Here is a 19361-nt window from a genome sequence, read left to right as displayed (position 1 = left end):
AATACTTCCTATCAGGTCTCAAGGCAAGATTTGGCAAAATACAATTTCAGCAAATCCAATTTTGCCAGGGAACAAAAATAGATTAAATAAACTAAATAAGTCTTCTTCCCATTAAATAAATCAGAAAGGTCTGTCTTGTAACCAGTCCTCTTCAAACAAGTAAAGTCTGCCCATTTTGTGCCGTAGATTTTGTGTCTATGCCTAGTATTTAAACAAAATCATAATTTAAACGACTTCTTTCCTTCATTCACTTTGGAAATTTGGAATTGCAGCAAATCGAATTTTGCCAGGGAACAAAAATAGATCAATTAAACTAAATAAGTCTTCTTCCCATTAAATAAATTAAAAAAGTCTGTCTTGTAACCAGTCCTTTTCAAACAAGTAAAGTCTGCCCATTTTGTGCCGTCGATTTTGTGTTAATGCCTAGTATTTATACAAAATCATAATTTAAAGGACTTCATTCCTTCATTCACTTTGGAAATTTGGAATTGCAGCACATCAAATTTTGCCTGGGAAGAAAAGTAGATTAAATAAATTTAATAAGTCTTACTACTTCCCATTAAATAAATTAAATACGTCTTACTTGTTCCCACTCCTTTACAAAAAAGTAGTTTAAAACGAGGTCCCTTCACTCAACCTTTAACCCTATTTATTCACCTTCTAGGCTAAGTGTTAAAGGCTAAGTGTTAAAGGCTAAGTGTTAAAGGCTAAGTGTTAGAGGCTAAGTGCCAGAGGCTAGGCGCCAGAGGCGAGTTTTTGTGGGCTGAAGTTTTAGTGGGGTTAGTGTGAATACAATCCAAAAGAATACAACAGAATACAATACAATAGAATATAATACATAGATTAAATTCAATAGCTCTTACTACTTCCCATTAAATAAATTAAATACGTCTTACTTGTTCCCAATCCTTTTCAAAAAAGTAGTTTAAAACGAGGGCCCTTCACTCAACCTTTAACCTCAACCCCGCACGTCACATTGTGTTGTATCTGTGAATGTTGGTTGTGGCCAAATGATAGTTTTCTTTCATTCGTTTAGGTTCCACGGTGTTTGTTGGCTATGTTTTCCACTGTCAGAAGGATGAAAATACAAAGTACAACGATTGGACGTGGGCGAAGACGTCACCGGTGAGTCCTTCCTTCCTATTTATTTACCTTCTAGATGCTAGAGGCTAAGTGTTAGAGGCTAAGTGTTAGAGGCTAAGTGTTAAACACAATACGAACAACACAACGATACTGCACTGAACAACACGATACCGCACTGAGAAACACGATACCGCACTGAACAACACGATACCGCACTGAACAACACCATGCCGCACTGAACACCATGCCACACTGAACAACACCATCCCGCACTGAACAACACCATGCCGCACTAAACAACACCATGCCGCACTGAACAACACCATGCCTCACTGAACGACACCATGCCGCACTGAAAGACACCATGCCGCACTGAACGACACCATGCCGCACTGAAAGACACCATCCCGCACTGAACACCATGCCGCACTGAACAACACCATCCTGCACTGAACAACACCATCCCGCACTGAACAACACCATGCCGCACTGAACATTATGCCGCACTGAACATTATGCCGCACTGAACAACACCATGCCGCACTGAACAACACCATGCCGCACTGAACAACATTATGCCGCACTGAACAACACCATGCCGCACTAAACAACACCATGCCGCACTGAACAACACCATGCCGCACTGAACAACATTATGCCGCACTGAACAACACCATGCCGCACTGAACAACACCATCCTGCACTGAACAACACCATTCCGCATTGAACACCATGCCGCACTGAACAACACCATCCCGCACTGAACAACACCATCCCGCACTGAACAACACCATGCCGCACTGAACAACATTATGCCGCACTGAACAACATTATGCCGCACTGAACAACACCATGCCGCACTGAACAACACCATGCCGCACTGAACAACACCATGCCGCACTGAACAACATTATAACGCACTGAACAACACCATCCCGCACTGAACAACACCATGCCGCACTAAACAACATTATGCCGCACTGAACAACATTATGCCGAAATAGCAACACCATGCCGCACTGAACAACACCATGCCGCACTGAACAACACCATCCTGCACTGAACAACACCATCCCGCACTGAACAACACCATGCCGCACTGAACAACACCATGCCGCACTGAACAACACCATGCCGCAATGAACAACACCATCCCGCACTGAACAACATTATGCCGCACTGAACAACATTATGCCGCACTGAACAACACCATGCCGCACTGAACAACACCATGCCGCACTGAACAACACCATCCTGCACTGAACAACACCATCCCGCACTGAACAACACCATGCCGCACTGAACAACATTATGGCGCACTGAACAACATTATGCCGCACTGAACAACACCATGCCGCACTGAACAACACCATGCCGCACTGAACAACACCATGCCGCAATGAACAACACCATCCCGCACTGAACAACACCATGCCGCACTGAGCAACACCATGCCGCACTGAACAACACCATCCTGCACTGAACAACACCATGCTGCACTGAACAACACCATTCCGCACTGAACAACACCATGCCGCACTGAACAACATTACGCTGCACTGAACAACACCATGCCGCACTGAACAACACCATGCCGCACTGAACAACACCATGCCGCATTGAACAACACCATGCCGCATTGAACAACACCATGCCGCACTGAACAACACCATCCTGCACTGAACAACACCATGCCGCATTGAACAACACCATCCTGCACTGAACAACACCATCCCGCACTGAACAACACCATCCCGCATTGAACAACACCATCCTGCACTGAACAACACCATGCCGCACTGAACAACACCATGCCGCACTGAACAACACCATTCCGCACTGAACAACACCATGCCGCACTGAACAACACCATCCTGCACTGAACAACACCATCCCGCACTGAACAACACCATGCCGCATTGAACAACACCATCCTGCACTGAACAACACCATCCTGCACTGAACAACACCATGCCGCACTGAACAACACCATGCCGCACTGAACAACACCATGCCGCACTGAACAACACCATGCCGCACTGAACAACATTATGCCGCACTGAACAACATTATGTCGCACTGAACAACACCATGCCGCACTGAACAACACCATGCCGCACTGAACAACATTATGCCGCACTGAAAAACACCATGCCGCACTGAACAACACCATCCCGCACTGAACAACACCATGCCGCATTGAACAACACCATGCCGCACTGAACAACACCATGCTGCACTGAACAACATTATGCTGCACTGAACAACACGATCCTGCATTGAACAACACCATGCCGCACTGAACAACAACATCCTGCACTGAACAACACCATCCTGTACTGAACAACACCACCCCGCACTGAACAACACGATCCCGCATTGAACACCATCCCGCACTGAACAACACCATGCCGCACTGAACAACACCATTCCGCACTGAACAACACCATGCCGCACTGAACAACACCATGCCGCACTGAACAACACCATGCCGCACTGAACAACACCATGCCGCACTGAACAACATTATGCCGCACTGAACAACACCATGCCGCACTGAACAACACCATCCCGCACTGAACAACACCATGCCGCATTGAACAACACCATGCCGCACTGAACAACACCATCCTGCACTGAACAACACCATCCCGCACTAAACAACACCATGCCGCACTGAACAACATTATGGCGCACTGGACAACATTATGCCGCACTGAACAACACCATGCCGCACTGAACAACACCATGCCGCACTGAACAACACCATGCCGCACTGAACAACACCATGCCGCACTGAACAACATTATGCCGCACTGAACAACACCATGCCGCACTGAACAACACCATGCCGCACTGAACAACACGATCCCGCATTGAACAACACCATCCTGCACTGAACAACACCATGCCGCACTGAACAACACCATGCCGCACTGAACAACACCATTCCGCACTGAACAACACCATGCCGCACTGAACGACACCATCCTGCACTGAACAACACCATCCCGCACTGAACAACACCATGCCGCATTAAACAACACCATGCCGCACTGAACAACACCATCCTGCACTGAACAACACCATGCCGCACTGAACAACACCATGCCGCACTGAACAACACCATGCCGCACTGAACAACATTATGCCGCACTGAACAACATTATGCCGCACTAAACAACATTATGTCGCACTGAACAACACCATGCCGCACTGAACAACACCATGCTGCACTGAACAACATTATGCCGCACTGAACAACACGATCCCGCATTGAACAACACCATCCCGCAGTGAACAACACCATGCCGCATTGAACAACACCATGCCGCACTGAACAACACCATGCTGCACTGAACAACATTATGCTGCACTGAACAACACGATCCTGCATTGAACAACACCATGCCGCACTGAACAACACCATCCTGCACTGAACAACACCATGCCGCACTGAACAACACCATGCCGCACTGAACAACATTATGCCGCACTGAAAAACACCATGCCGCACTGAACAACACCATCCCGCACTGAACAACACCATGCCGCATTGAACAACACCATGCCGCACTGAACAACACCATGCTGCACTGAACAACATTATGCTGCACTGAACAACACGATCCTGCATTGAACAACACCATGCCGCACTGAACAACACCATCCTGCACTGAACAACACCATCCTGCACTGAACAACACCACCCCGCACTGAACAACACGATCCCGCATTGAACAACACCATCCCGCACTGAACAACACCATGCCGCACTGAACAACACCATTCCGCACTGAACAACACCATGCCGCACTGAACAACACCATGCCGCACTGAACAACACCATGCCGCACTGAACAACACCATGCCGCACTGAACAACATTATGCCGCACTGAACAACACCATGCCGCACTGAACAACACCATCCCGCACTGAACAACACCATGCCGCATTGAACAACACCATGCCGCACTGAACAACACCATCCTGCACTGAACAACACCATCCCGCACTGAACAACACCATGCCGCACTGAACAACATTATGGCGCACTGGACAACATTATGCCGCACTGAACAACACCATGCCGCACTGAACAACACCATGCCGCACTGAACAACACCATGCCGCACTGAACAACACCATGCCGCACTGAACAACATTATGCCGCACTGAACAACACCATGCCGCACTGAACAACACCATGCCGCACTGAACAACACGATCCCGCATTGAACAACACCATCCTGCACTGAACAACACCATGCCGCACTGAACAACACCATGCCGGACTGAACAACACCATTCCGCACTGAACAACACCATGCCGCACTGAACAACACCATCCTGCACTGAACAACACCATCCCGCACTGAACAACACCATGCCGCATTGAACAACACCATGCCGCACTGAACAACACCATCCTGCACTGAACAACACCATGCCGCACTGAACAACACCATGCCGCACTGAACAACACCATGCCGCACTGAACAACATTATGCCGCACTGAACAACATTATGCCGCACTAAACAACATTATGTCGCACTGAACAACACCATGCCGCACTGAACAACACCATGCTGCACTGAACAACATTATGCCGCACTGAACAACACGATCCCGCATTGAACAACACCATCCCGCAGTGAACAACACCATGCCGCATTGAACAACACCATGCCGCACTGAACAACACCATGCTGCACTGAACAACATTATGCTGCACTGAACAATACGATCCTGCATTGAACAACACCATGCCGCACTGAACAACACCATCCTGCACTGAACAACACCTTTCCACACTGAACAACACCATGCCGCACTGAACAACATTATGCCGCACTGAACAACACCATGCCGCACTGAACAACACCATGCCGCACTGAACAACACCATGCCGCACTGAACAACACCATGCCGCAATGAACAACACCATCCCGCACTGAACAACACCATGCCGCATTGAACAACACCATGCCGCACTGAACAACACCATCCCGCACTGAACAACACCACCCCGCACTGAACAACACGATCCCGCATTGAACAACACCATCCCGGACTGAACAACACCATGCCGCACTGAACAACACCATTCCGCACTGAACAACACCATGCCGCACTGAACAACACCATGCCGCACTGAACAACACCATGCCGCACTGAACAACACCATGCCGCACTGAACAACATTATGCCGCACTGAACAACACCATGCCGCACTGAACAACACCATCCCGCACTGAACAACACCATGCCGCATTGAACAACACCGTGCCGCACTGAACAACACCATCCTGCACTGAACAACACCATCCCGCACTGAACAACACCATGCCGCACTGAACAACATTATGGCGCACTGAACAACATTATGCCGCACTGAACAACACCATGCCGCACTGAACAACACCATGCCGCACTGAACAACACCATGCCGCACTGAACAACATTATGCCGCACTGAACAACATTATGCCGCACTGAACAACACCATGCCGCACTGAACAACACCATGCCGCACTGAACAACACCATGCCGCACTGAACAACACGACGTCGCACTGAACAACACGACGCCGCACAGAACAACACGACGCCGCACAGAATAACACAATACCGCACAGAACAACACAATACCGCACAAACAGTTTTAGATAATATTACGTCGCAGTCATGTGACGCGGACATGACGTCAATAGGCGGAACTCACGGCAAAATTATAATCCGTGGGCGTGGCTTGCAACAGGAAGTAGGAAAGCGGCAGTTCTGGCAAACAAGACACAGCTGTTAGTAACACGATGACTAACAAGGCAAATATTTTTGTTTTCAGCTTGCAACTTGACCGTCTAGAGCGTACAAGGTAATTACAACTGTTTTTTTTTAGCCCTGAGAAGCGAGGGAGTGTGGCGTTTGGGAGGAATGTCGAACTCGGCGTCTGCTTCCAGCCACAGACGCCAAATTTCGACGATTATTTCGACTGGTCAACGGTTGTAAATTATTGCGTTGACTAAAAACTTTATTTAACTCTACTCTTAACTTTGCCGTTTCAGATATGCGGGTATTACACCGCGGAAATGACGTCAATAGGCTGAACTCTCGCCAAAATTCAAATCTGTGGGCGCAATGGCCTTGAGCGAGACACCGGATACAAACACGACGATTATCAACAGAAATATCTTTATTTTCCGCTTGCAAGTGGACCGTCTAGAGCGTACACGGTAAGTACAACTCATTGTGTTTAAAAAGATTTACGTTTGTGTAGTTTGCGTTGCGTTGTATCTGTGAATGTTGGTTGAGGCTAAATGTTAATGTTTAATTTCATTCCTTTAGGTTCCACGGTGTTTGTTGGCTGTATGTTTTCCACTGCAAGAAGAGGCTCGTATCATTGACCAGCAGGAGCTACAATGGTGAGTACCCCTTTCGTCTTCCATTTATGTTAAACACTTCCTATTTCATGTCTAACAGTACTCGATTTAACAAATAACCATAAATAAATACAGTGTGGGCAGTCACGTTAACATATGTGATTATCCTGCCTAATATGTTTATCACAAATATGTCACTAATCACTAATATGTTTATTTGTTTATCACAACACCTTTGGACCTTCAGCAATCGATTATTTACCTTCATCTACATAGAGACAGAACGATGGTGTCTTAAACATCTCATTCATTTCACCAAATAACTTCACGCAGGTGGATAACGGCCGTCTCGGTCACGCTATGTTGCGTGATGCAGTTTTGAAGAACCAAATGCATTTATTCAATGAATAAGTCAAGCTAGTTCTATGTTTATGATGTTGTAAGTTACGGTACCGATTGAAGTTGAGTTCGAAGCCAGTGGAAAACAGCGCTGCGTTTGTGCTCTCCAGGTACAAATGTTGTGATCTCTGACTGACGACCGGGCGAGACTCGAGTAAGAGATGTCCAAACGAGCTCCGGCAGGGCGGGCCAAGGCGGAGCGAACGGACGCCCTTCAGGCCGCCAATGACGAGCTGAGAACCAAACTGATGGACGTCCAGTTAGAACTTCAGCAGGAGAAGAACAAGGTGAAAACCTCAACAGACAGACACTGCCTGCCTCCCTGCCTGCCTCCCTGCCTGCCTCCCTGCCTGCCTCCCTCCCTCCCAGTTTTCCCGATGTAGATTAGACATGCGTGTGCCATGACTGTGTCAGCCTACATCAACAAATGCACCGAGGACGTCAGCACCACTAAGAATATCATCACCCGGGGCAACCAACGACCCTGGATGACTGAGGAGGTACGTCAAACGCTACGAGCGCGGAACTCTGCCTTCAAGTCTGGCGACAAGGAGACACTGAGGACAGCGAGAGCCAACTTGAACCGTGCCATCAGGATAGCGAAGCGAGACCGCAGTCGAAAATTTCAGGATCGTTTCCACGACGTCAAAAACATCAGGAGTATGTGGCAAGGCATACGGGCGATTACAAACTACAACTCACCCTCCCCCCCCCCGGTGGGTGTAGTTGATGCTGACTTTCTAAATGGTCTAAATAACTTCTTTGGGAGGTTCGAGGCACTAAACGGCACTCCAGCAGTTAAAACTGTCCCCCATCAGGAAGAGGAGGTACTCTGCCTTGACTCCGCCGATGTGTTGAAGACCCTGAGGAGAGTCAACCCCTGTAAGGCCCCTGGCCCCGACAACATTCCTGGGCGTGTGTTCAGGGAATGTGCAAGTCATCTGGCTGGGGTCATCACAGACATTTTTAACACCTCGCTGGGCCAAGCCACAGTGCCGGCGTGCTTTAAGACTGCCTCCATCATTCCGGTGCCGAAGAAACCTCAAATCACCTCATTTAATGATTACCGGCCTGTTGCACTGACTCCGGTTATGATGAAGTGCTTCGAAAGGCTGCTTAAAGGTCACATCGTTTCCAGACTCCCCCTATTATTTGACCCGTTCCAGTTTGCCGACCGGCAAAACCGCTCCACTCAGGACGCCATCTCCTCCGTTCTTCACCTGAGCCTGGCTCACCTGGAGGAGAAGAACACCCATGTGCGGAGGCTGTTCCTGGACTTCAGCTCAGCGTTTAACACCATCATCCCACAGCATCTGGTAGGAAAATTGGAACACCTGGGCTTCAACACCCCCCTTCGCAACTGGCTGCTAGACTTCCTCACCAACAGACCTCAGTCAGTCCGGGTCGGACAGAACACCTCTGATGTCATCACCCTCAGCACAGGCTCCCTTCAGGGCTGCGTCCTGAGCCCCCTGCTGTGCACCCTGATGACACACGACTGCGTCCTCAAGTTCACCACCAATCACATCGTGAAGTCAGCAGACGACACAACGGTGGTGGGGCTCATCAGAGACAACAACGACCTGGACTACAGAGAGGAGGTGGAGCAGCTGGTGGGCTGGTGCAGAGAAAACAGCCTGATCCTGAATGAGGAGAAGATGAAGGAGATCATCGTCGACTTCAGGAAAAAACAGCCTCACCACGCTCCACTGATCATCAACAGCTCAGCTGTGGAGGTGGTCAGCACCACCAAATTCCTGGGGGTCCACATCACAGAAGACCTCACCTGGACTATGAACACTACGGCACTGGTCAAGAGGGCACAGAAGCGCTTGTACTTCCTGCGGAGGATGAGGAGAGCCCACCTGCCCCCACCCATCATGAGGACGTTCTACAGGAGCACCATAGAGAGCATTCTGACAAGCTGTCTCTCTGTGTGGTGTGGAGGCTGCACCGCCTCCGATTGGAAGAACGTGAGGAGAGTGGTGAGGACAGCAGAGAGGATCATAGGGGCTCCTCTTCCCTCCATTCAGGACATTTCATCTCAGCGCTGCATGTCCCGTGCCCGTAACATCATCAATGACCCATCACACCCCCACCATGGACTGTTCTCCCTGCTGCCCTCTGGGAAGAGGTTTGCAGCATCCGCTGCAGGTCCACCAGGTTCTGCAACAGCTTTTTCCCTGCTGTCATCAGACTGTTGAACACTAGAACTGTTGAGCTCTAAACTGAACTCTGCATCACACATTCACAGAACTGTACTTTATGACACTACGGACCTCTATCTTGCACTATCTCGCACTACCAACTTTACTGAACTTGTATAAACTCTTTAAATAGAAGTTTAATACATGGTTTAGCATTCCTCTGCACACTCTTGAATACTGTTTTGCCTACTTGCACTATTGCATAATTATCACTGCTGCACTTTATACTTATTTTTAATATATATATATATATATATATATATATATATATATATATATATATATATATATAGTATATATGTATATATATATATTTTCATAGGATATGTTACTTCTATTCAACTGCAATATCACTACTTTGTTGTAAGACGTATGCAACGGAATTTCGTTTTGTATGCACCATGTGCAGACAAGATGACAATAAAGTTTGTCTAAGTCTAAGTCATGTCAGGTCAGCTGTCTGGAGAGAGAGAGAAGTCAGGACCTGCGGGCGGAGCACCACCGTGCCACCGCCGCCATGACGGAACTCAAAAGCAAACTCCATGAGGAGAAGCAGAAAGAGTTAGCCATTACCAGGGAGACATTACTGCGGCAGCATGAAATGGAGCTGATGAGAGTGATCAAAATCAAAGATGGAGAGATCCAGCGACTGAATGCCTTGGTCCTCAGCCTGAGGGACGGCTCCATGGACAAGGTGATCCGCTCTATCCGTGTCTGACTATCCGCACGCCACGTCGGGCTTCGATGCGGCCGCTACCGTATTGTGTAGCTTGTCCCCAGTAAGCGTCGCGGCGCTCCGTTGCGGTCTCAACGGCCCGGTGTGGCGCAATGTCTGCTCAGGTGAGGAGGGGGGGCGCTTTGCTGGCGGAGGTGGAGGAGACGCGGCGGTGTCGGGAGACCGAGCGGTGTCGCCTCCACCAGGAGCGCGGAAGAAGCCCTGGCAGCGGCCCAGCAGGCCTGGCAGTCCCGAGCGGCCGAGCTCCGATCGGCTCATCACCAGCATCGGGAGGAGCTGAGCCGAACCAAGAGAGACTGCGAGAGGGAGATCCGCCGACTGGTAGGACTGATCAGATGCGCGGTGCGTGGCTATGTTCCCAATTTCGTTGTATACCTGCAGTGCAATGACACCTAAGGCATTCTATTCTATTCTATTTCACAAGAAGAAAATGTCCGGTTGCTCGCTTCGCTTTTGTCACAGCAAAGGTGTTCTAGTCGATTCAAGAAAAAAATTGGCCGGTTGCTCTCTTTGTTTTTGTCACAATTCTGGCAAATGAGTTTGCCCGCCTGCCTGAGCGCTCCCCGTTTGTACATCCAGACGGATGAGATCAAGCTGAAAGACAGAGCGGTTAGTGTTTTGGATGAAGCCCTGGGGCCGGCCACGTCCACCGCCTTCAGCTGCAGACTCAGGCTGCCGAGCAGCAGATCGCTGCCCTGAGGGATTCCCAAAGGGCGGGCCTAAACTACCCTGGAAGTGGGGTCAACGCCGCTACTAGCAATCCTCTTCATTGCGTAAGCCACCTCATCACACACTTGCAGTACGCATGACTTAGTTCGTTGCTGGAGGAAGGTAGCACAAAAACAGTTTTGAACTTTGAACGAGTGCTTGTGTGTGTGTGTTGCGGGGCGTTTTCAGTCTCAGGAGGATCGGGACACGCGACGGTTTCATCTGAAAATCGCTGAGCTCAGCGCAGTCATCAGGAAACTGGAGGATCGAAACGCCCTGCTTTCTGAAGAGCGCAATGAACTGGTAATTTATTGACGGCACGCTTGAAGGTTTGCGCTACGTTTGATGCGCGCCATCCAGCGAGGCACCCATTGCGCTTGCTTATTAGTTGAGCGGCGCAGCGAGTCGGTTGCCTGGTAGATGTCTTTTATTGGGAGCCAAAGCCACGATTCCGTTCAAACCGATGCAAAAGGAATGGATACGTTCTGGCCCGCGTGTTGTGCGTCTTTCACATCCCGCACTTCATGCTTGCAGCTAAAGCGACTGAGAGAAACAGAAAGCCAGTTTCTGCCACTCCTGTACAAAAACAAACGCCTGAGCAGGAAGAATGAAGAACTCTCGCTGGTGCTGTGTCGCCTTGAAAACAAAGTGCGCTTTGTCACCCAGGAGAACGAGGAGATGGCAAGCTTGGTAAGTCGACGCGGACAACGGCGGCGTGCCAACAGAGTCCACTGCATTTGTGTTCCACAGAGAAGGCCTAGTTCGCTCAATGACCTGGACCGCGGTTGCGGCCAGCAGGACGGTGAAATGGAGTTCCTTCAAGTTGTGGAGCAGCGGCACATCATCGACGACTTGTCCAAGGTCTTCAGGCAGGCGACTCGGTGCACGTACGGCAGCGCCGCGCTCGCTCGCTGTCGCCAGGAAACCTTTTCCGTCCAAAGCTTGGCCAGCGGCCGCCATCCAAAAAATTGGCCCCTTAAATTCCGACCTTTCAAGCAGGAGCATTGTGCGCACGCGTTTGAACACGCTTTAGACTTGTTTTGCCGTTTTCAGCAGCTCAAAGCTCCCGTTTTGTCAGCGCCTTTGCCACTCGCTGTGCGCTGAAAACGACGGACTTGCCCGGCTGCTCAGCCCGTCAACCATGAGCCGCGAGCGCGACGTCATTGTCCGTAGGCAGCTAGTGGCAAAATGCACCCTGTTAGAGTTGCGCTCGCTCCAACTTATTTTGCAAGAACCACACGGGAGACAAGTAAGTTCTTTTGGACACCTGCAGGTGGAGAGTCCATCCGTTGTACGAATGAAGTCTGACTCTCGGCTCCTGCACGAGCATTTTAATTAAGAGAAACAGGGTGGGTGTAAGAGTGGATTGAATAGAGGAAGCCCTTGACCTCTAGTCAAAACATAGCAAGGGGTGTTTTACGACTTTGTGTAGGAAGGGATAAGCGATAGGGATAAATAAGGGATAAATAATATTATTTATTACAGGTCGCAGTCAAAGTCAAAGCAACACAATGATACGATAAAGATAATCTGGAAAACCCTGACACACCCTGTAGTTGTCACTTTTGGAAAAGACGAGCGTCCCTCCAATCATCGCCGGTGACGTGTTTTTCAGGCTCTGGAGACAGGAGCTCATGTCAGAAATGTCATTGTGAGTCGCGTTTGTTTCTGCGCCGGAGCCGTTCGTTCCCTTTGCATCCAAAGAATCTCAAAGGCGGATTATTTGTGTCGACAGGAGAGAGATTTGCTGCTACGATACCGACGTCGAGAATCTCTGAGGAGGAACAAAGCGTGAGGTCCTGCAAGGTGAGTCTGTTTGTTTGCGGCTGCTTGGTGTTGCGCAAGATGAAATGGCCTTTTTCTCGCTATCGTTCCTCTCGTCGATTCATCGTGAGGTGTCGCTTCAGTTTGTTCAGAGAGATGTTTGCTTCCGCGCCCGCAGGTCATCGAAACATTTTACGGCTACGACGAAGACGTGTTGGTGGACTCGGACGGATCGTCCTTGTCTTTTCACACCGACAGAACCCCCGACACGGAACCCGAAGAGGTAGCCCGCCATTTCTGCCAGCGTATTGACACCAAACATTCCTCTTCAGCCTGGAATCGGACTCGTCTTTGCGTCGCGGGTGCTTTGTCGCCGGTCTGACTGATTCTGGTACTAGTGCTGTGTTGCATTGGTGTGTGCATGAAGAGGCGGAGCTTCGCTACCGCCAGCTGACGCAAGAATATCAAGCGCTGCAACGAGCCTACGCTCTGCTAGCCCAGACCAGCGAAAGGGGACTACGACGCCGAGAAGGAGATCAAGGTGGCGCCCCTTCCCGCAACCCCCGGCCGGGTCGCAGCCTCCCCGTTCTCACCCAGCCTCGGGTGTTCTCTGGTCTGAAAGGAGGAGGAGGAGCCTCCCTCCTCCTCCTTTCAGACCAGAGAAAAGCTGATGGTAGAAATGGGTCACTATCAAAGCAGAGTAGCAGATCTGGAGTCAGCGCTGAAGCAACAAGGACAGGTAAGCTCATCAATGAGCACACCTTTTTCTCAGACAAAATAGCTACATTCTTCAGTCACTCATCCGTCTGGCATTACTGGACCAACCCCCCCCGAACGTGGCTGGGAAAATGCGTAGAAAAGCAAATGTCATTTTCCAGTCAACCAAAGAATTTGTGGATGAAAATGACACAACATTCCAAAGCTGTCCACGCGTTTGTCTCTTCTAGAATGTCAAGTGGGTGGAGGAGAAGCAGCTGCTGCGTCAGAGCAATCAGCAGTTGGCCGAAAAGGTGACGGAAAGAAAGGCGCTGGGCGGAGTCGCTTGGCGTCACACCTGTCGGGAAGCCCCGCAGATGAGGTCTGACTGTCTTTTCAGGTCAGGCGGATGGAGGCGGAAGAAGCGCGTCTGAAAGAGCACATCCAGGATATCCGAGACCAAAACGAACTGCTTGAGTTCCGCATCCTGGAGCTGGAGGTGGGAAGACTCGCACAAGCGTGTTGAGGCCAGAGATGTGACGGACGGACGGACGGACGGACGGACGGACGGACGGATGCATGCCTCTGCCTTTCAGGAGAGGGAGTGGCGCTCCCCCGTCTTGAAGTTTCTGCAAGTCCGTTTCCCAGACGGCCTCAGCCCTTTGCAGATCTACTGCGAGGCCGAGGGCGTGAGCGTACGTAAGGCGTCCCTCGCAACCCTAACCTTAACCCGAGGTCCCAGAACACCTTACATTGCTCCTTGCGCCTTTCCCCCGGACATCGTCATCAGTGATCTGATGAAGAAGCTGGACATCCTGGGCTATAACGCCGTAAGTGTATGTCGAACTCCTTATGTTCGCACTCCACGAGACTCGGCGGCTCAAATGTGACTTTTGGAAGGCTTTGCGCTGAAAGAAGCTTGTTGACGCTGTGCCTTTGGGCTCTTGCAGAATCTCACCAACGAGGAGCAGGTGGTCGTGATTCACGCCAGGACCCTTCTCACCCTAGCCGAGAAGGTAACGCGCACGTCCACGCACGCTCTCGCATTCTGCTTATGTGACAGCAGCCTTTCCTCAGTGGTTAGAATACATCAAAGTGACCAAGTCAGCACTTCAACAGAAGATGTTGGACATTGAAAGTGAGAAGGTAGACAGACACGCGACATCAGCCAAGGGGAACTCCGGCAATGTGCCCCAACAATTCTGACCTTGAGCTGTGCTAGGATATGTTCTGCAAGCAGAAGGGCTACCTGGATGAAGAGTTGGACTTCAGGAAGTGTTCCATGGACCAGGCTCATAAGGTAAGCCGCCCTCAAATCTCCCGCCGGACCACTGATGGACGAGGATTGCGGCCCAGAGGATCCTGGAGCTGGAGGCCATGTTGTACGAGGCGCTACCGCAGCGGGACTGCCCCGCCACAGACGGCGAAAAAGCCAGCCACGCTGGCGTGAATGACGTGCTGACGGCGGATCAGAGAGAAGAGCTTAGGAGCGCCGTGGACCAATGGAAGCGAGCCCTGATGTGCGAGTTGAGGGAGCGCGACGCTTGCATCCTCCAAGAGAGAATGGATCTGCTGCACAGCGCGCAACAGGTAAGGGCCCAAAGCCAGCCCGGCACTTACTTGCACGCTTACTGGCTTTTGAATGCCACTTTCCATTTGTCCGTCCTAGAGGAACAAAGAGCTGAAAGAATTCATCGAAGCTCAGAAGAGACAAATCAAACAATTGGAGGAGAAGTTTCTGTTTCTCTTTCTATTCTTCTCCTTGGCCTTCATTCTGTGGCCCTAACACCAGCTGGTGAGTGAGCTCCAGCGGCACCGCACTCGACACCTCCGATACACTGCCAGCCGGTCTCAGACGTTGGCAGACGCTCCGATGCCAACGTATACCCCCCGCCACGGTGACAGAGGCACCGCGTCACACCGGCGCTCATCCAATCAGAAGGCAGGAAAAGCAAATTCACATGCAGGGCACTTTTGAACCAGAAGAGAGCGCCACAAAAAACGGTTGTTGCCCCAAACGCGCACTAAAAAGGGTCAGAATAACAAGAGTCCCACTGGCCAGCCGGGGCCACCCGTCCAGCTGTTTCTTCAGGGGGGAAAAAAATTGGAGTCACCGGTGAGTACATTTTGCATTTAGCTCTGCTTTTCTGCTTCTGTCTTCAAGTGTGTGGCATCCTGCGATCAAAGAGTCAGCCAACCCCAAAGCGGTTGACCTCAACGTCCCACCACCATGCCTACCAGAGCAGGTGACGTGATGCTTTGGACATCCTTCCGTCTCAGATGCCCAAAAGTACTCTTTGCCACATCTGCGGCAATACGGTGTCTTTTCAAAGGTGCAAATAAATCCAGCGTGGGCGGAACACGCACGTCTTCGGTTTTTCCCGCTTTGTTTGTGTGACAGCTGTTGTGAAAATTTTATACAAATAAAGTTGTATAGTACAGGTTTGGCCAAGCCGCAACTCCCGAACCGCATGCGGCTCTTTTATGTTCATATCAACATTTGTGTGTGTGTGTGTGGGGGGGGGGGGGGGGGGGGTTGTGCGTGTTGGCTTCACTTGAGTTCAATTTGGTATTTTGGTCAAAAGCGCATGTGGTGAAATTCCACAAAGTAGGATGGGCAAACACATTTCTTTAAACTATGAGTGTCAATTGGGCTCTCGAAATGGCAGGGAAAAGATGCACAGCAAAACGAAAATACGTAGATGAACACAGGTCGTTTTAATCAGAGTGGGAAAGTTTCTATTTTTTGTTGAACGTGATGGCAAACCATTCTGCCTGATATGTCAGACCTCAGCGCATTTCAAAGATTCAAATCTTCAGCGCCATGCACTTCAGCTCACTCCATGCTAACATTGATCAGGCGTCGAACCCGCATCATCATGCTTAAGAGGTGGCCATGCTAACCAGTGCGCCATTATGTCAACGCATAATAACTAAGTCTACTGGTCAAAACAGCGGTCACTATATGACGTCGCTACGTCGTGGTCACGTGACGCAGACAAGACGTCAATGGACGTGGGCAGAGTTAACTTGTTTAAAAGGGAGTAGGCAGAAGAAATATTTAATTTATTTAAATCTATTTTGAGTGCACACCATTATGCCAATGCATAACAACTGTAAATCTACTAAACAAAACAGCGGTTGCTATATGACATCTGCCACGTCGTGGTCACGTGACATACGTGACGTCGATGGGCGTAACTTTCGCCGGAATTCAAATCCGCGGGGAGAGTTAACTTGTTTAAAAGAGAGTGGGCAGAAGAATTATTTAATTTATTTAAATCTATTTGGTGTGTGCGCCATTATGTCAATGCATAACAACTGTAAGTCTACTAAACAAAACAGCGGTTGCTATTTGACGTCTGCCACGTCGTGGTCACGTGACGCGGACGTGACGTCGACGCCTACTTTTCATCCCACCGATCACAGGACTCCTCGGCTGCATAACCGTGCCCCCTTCCCAACCAATCGGATTTGCTATACGCGAAAACGACGCCAATGGAAAGAGCTTCCGCCCAAATTTAAATCCGTGGGCGTGGCTCGCAGCAGGAAGTAGGAAAATGGCGGCGATGTTGACAAAGACACAGCGGATGGTAACATACGACTAACAAGAGAAATATTTTTATTTTCTGCTTGCAACTGGACCGTCCAGAGCGTACACGGTAAGTACAACTCATCGTTTTTAAAAAGAAGTACTTTTGTTGCCCTGAAAAGCGAGTGAGCGTGGCGTTTGTGGGGGACGTCGAATTTCGACGATTCTTTCTGGTCAACGGTTGTAAATGATTGTGTTGATTAAAAAAGAAAACTTGATGTAACTCTACTTTTAACTGCCGTTTCAGATAGATTTGGAATTGCATCACATCCAATTTTGCCTAGAGCGTACACGGTAAGTAACACTCGTTGTGTTTAAGGAGATTTACGTTTGTAATAGCAGAAGTGTAGCCGCGTTGCGTTGTACGTGTGAATGTTGGTCCGGGCGAAATGTTAATGTTTAATTTCATTCCTTTAGGTTCCACGGTGTTTGTTGGCTGCAAGTTTTCCACTGCAAGAAGAGGCTCATATCATTGACCAGGAGCGAGCTACAATGGTGAGTAGCCATAACATTTATGTTAAACACTTCCTATTTCATGTCTAACAGTACTTGATTTAACAAATAACCATAAATAAATACAGTGTGGGCACTGAAGTTAACATATGTGATTATACTGCCTAATCTGTCACCGAGTAGATTGTTGCAAAGTAATATAAGATCCAAAGTTGTAATTCAGAATAGTTTTCAAAAGAAGGCCATTAGAATTATATACAAGTCTGATTACCCTTAACATAACAACAAGCTATTAATTAAATCACAAATTCTTCAATTCAAAGATTTGGTAGATTATCAGACAAATAATGTCTAACAGTAATTGATTTAACACATCACGATAAGTAGATTGAGTGTGGGCACTCTCAAGTTAACAGATATGATTATACTGCCCAATCTGTTACAGAGTATGTTGTTGCCAAGTAATGTAGAATAGATCCAAAGTAGTAATCCAGAATAGTTTTGAAGAGGCCATTAGAATAATAAACAAATCTGATTACCTTGAACATAATAACAAGCTAAGTGTTTAATATGTCCTATGAAGTCAAAATTGGGCACCATCATGTGGTGAAATTTGGAATTGCATCACATCCAATTTTGCCTGGGAACAAACAGATTAAATAAATCTTAGTTTTGAATAAGCCACTCCTTCTCAAACAAGTAAACTCTGCCCATTTCGCGCAGTAGATGTTCTGTTAATATCTAGTATTTATACAAAGTCATAATTTAAATTGCTTTCAACCTTCATTCATCGGTTCAACCAACATTACTCGCTCTTATTACCAACTTGTATTGATTTAACTAAGCGTTTAATACTTCCTATCAGGTCTCAAGGCAAGATTTGGCAAAATACAATTTCAGCAAATCCAATTTTGCCAGGGAACAAAAATAGATTAAATAAACTAAATAAGTCTTCTTCCCATTAAATAAATCAGAAAAGTCTGTCTTGTAACCAGTCCTCTTCAAACAAGTAAAGTCTGCCCATTTTGTGCCGTAGATTTTGTGTCTATGCCTAGTATTTAAACAAAATCATAATTTAAACGACTTCTTTCCTTCATTCACTTTGGAAATTTGGAATTGCAGCAAATCGAATTTTGGCAGGGAACAAAAATAGATCAATTAAACTAAATAAGTCTTCTTCCCATTAAATAAATTAAAAAAGTCTGTCTTGTAACCAGTCCTTTTCAAACAAGTAAAGTCTGCCCATTTTGTGCCGTCGATTTTGTGTTAATGCCTAGTATTTATACAAAATCATAATTTAAAGGACTTCATTCCTTCATTCACTTTGGAAATTTGGAATTGCA

The sequence above is a fragment of the Syngnathus floridae genome, unplaced genomic scaffold (assembly GCF_059516105.1).
Source record: "Syngnathus floridae isolate MCC-2025c unplaced genomic scaffold, RoL_Sflo_1.0 HiC_scaffold_35, whole genome shotgun sequence".
NCBI lineage: Eukaryota > Metazoa > Chordata > Actinopteri > Syngnathiformes > Syngnathidae > Syngnathus > Syngnathus floridae.
The sequence above is the reverse complement of the archived record's forward strand: the minus strand, read 5'-3'. Positions refer to the sequence as shown.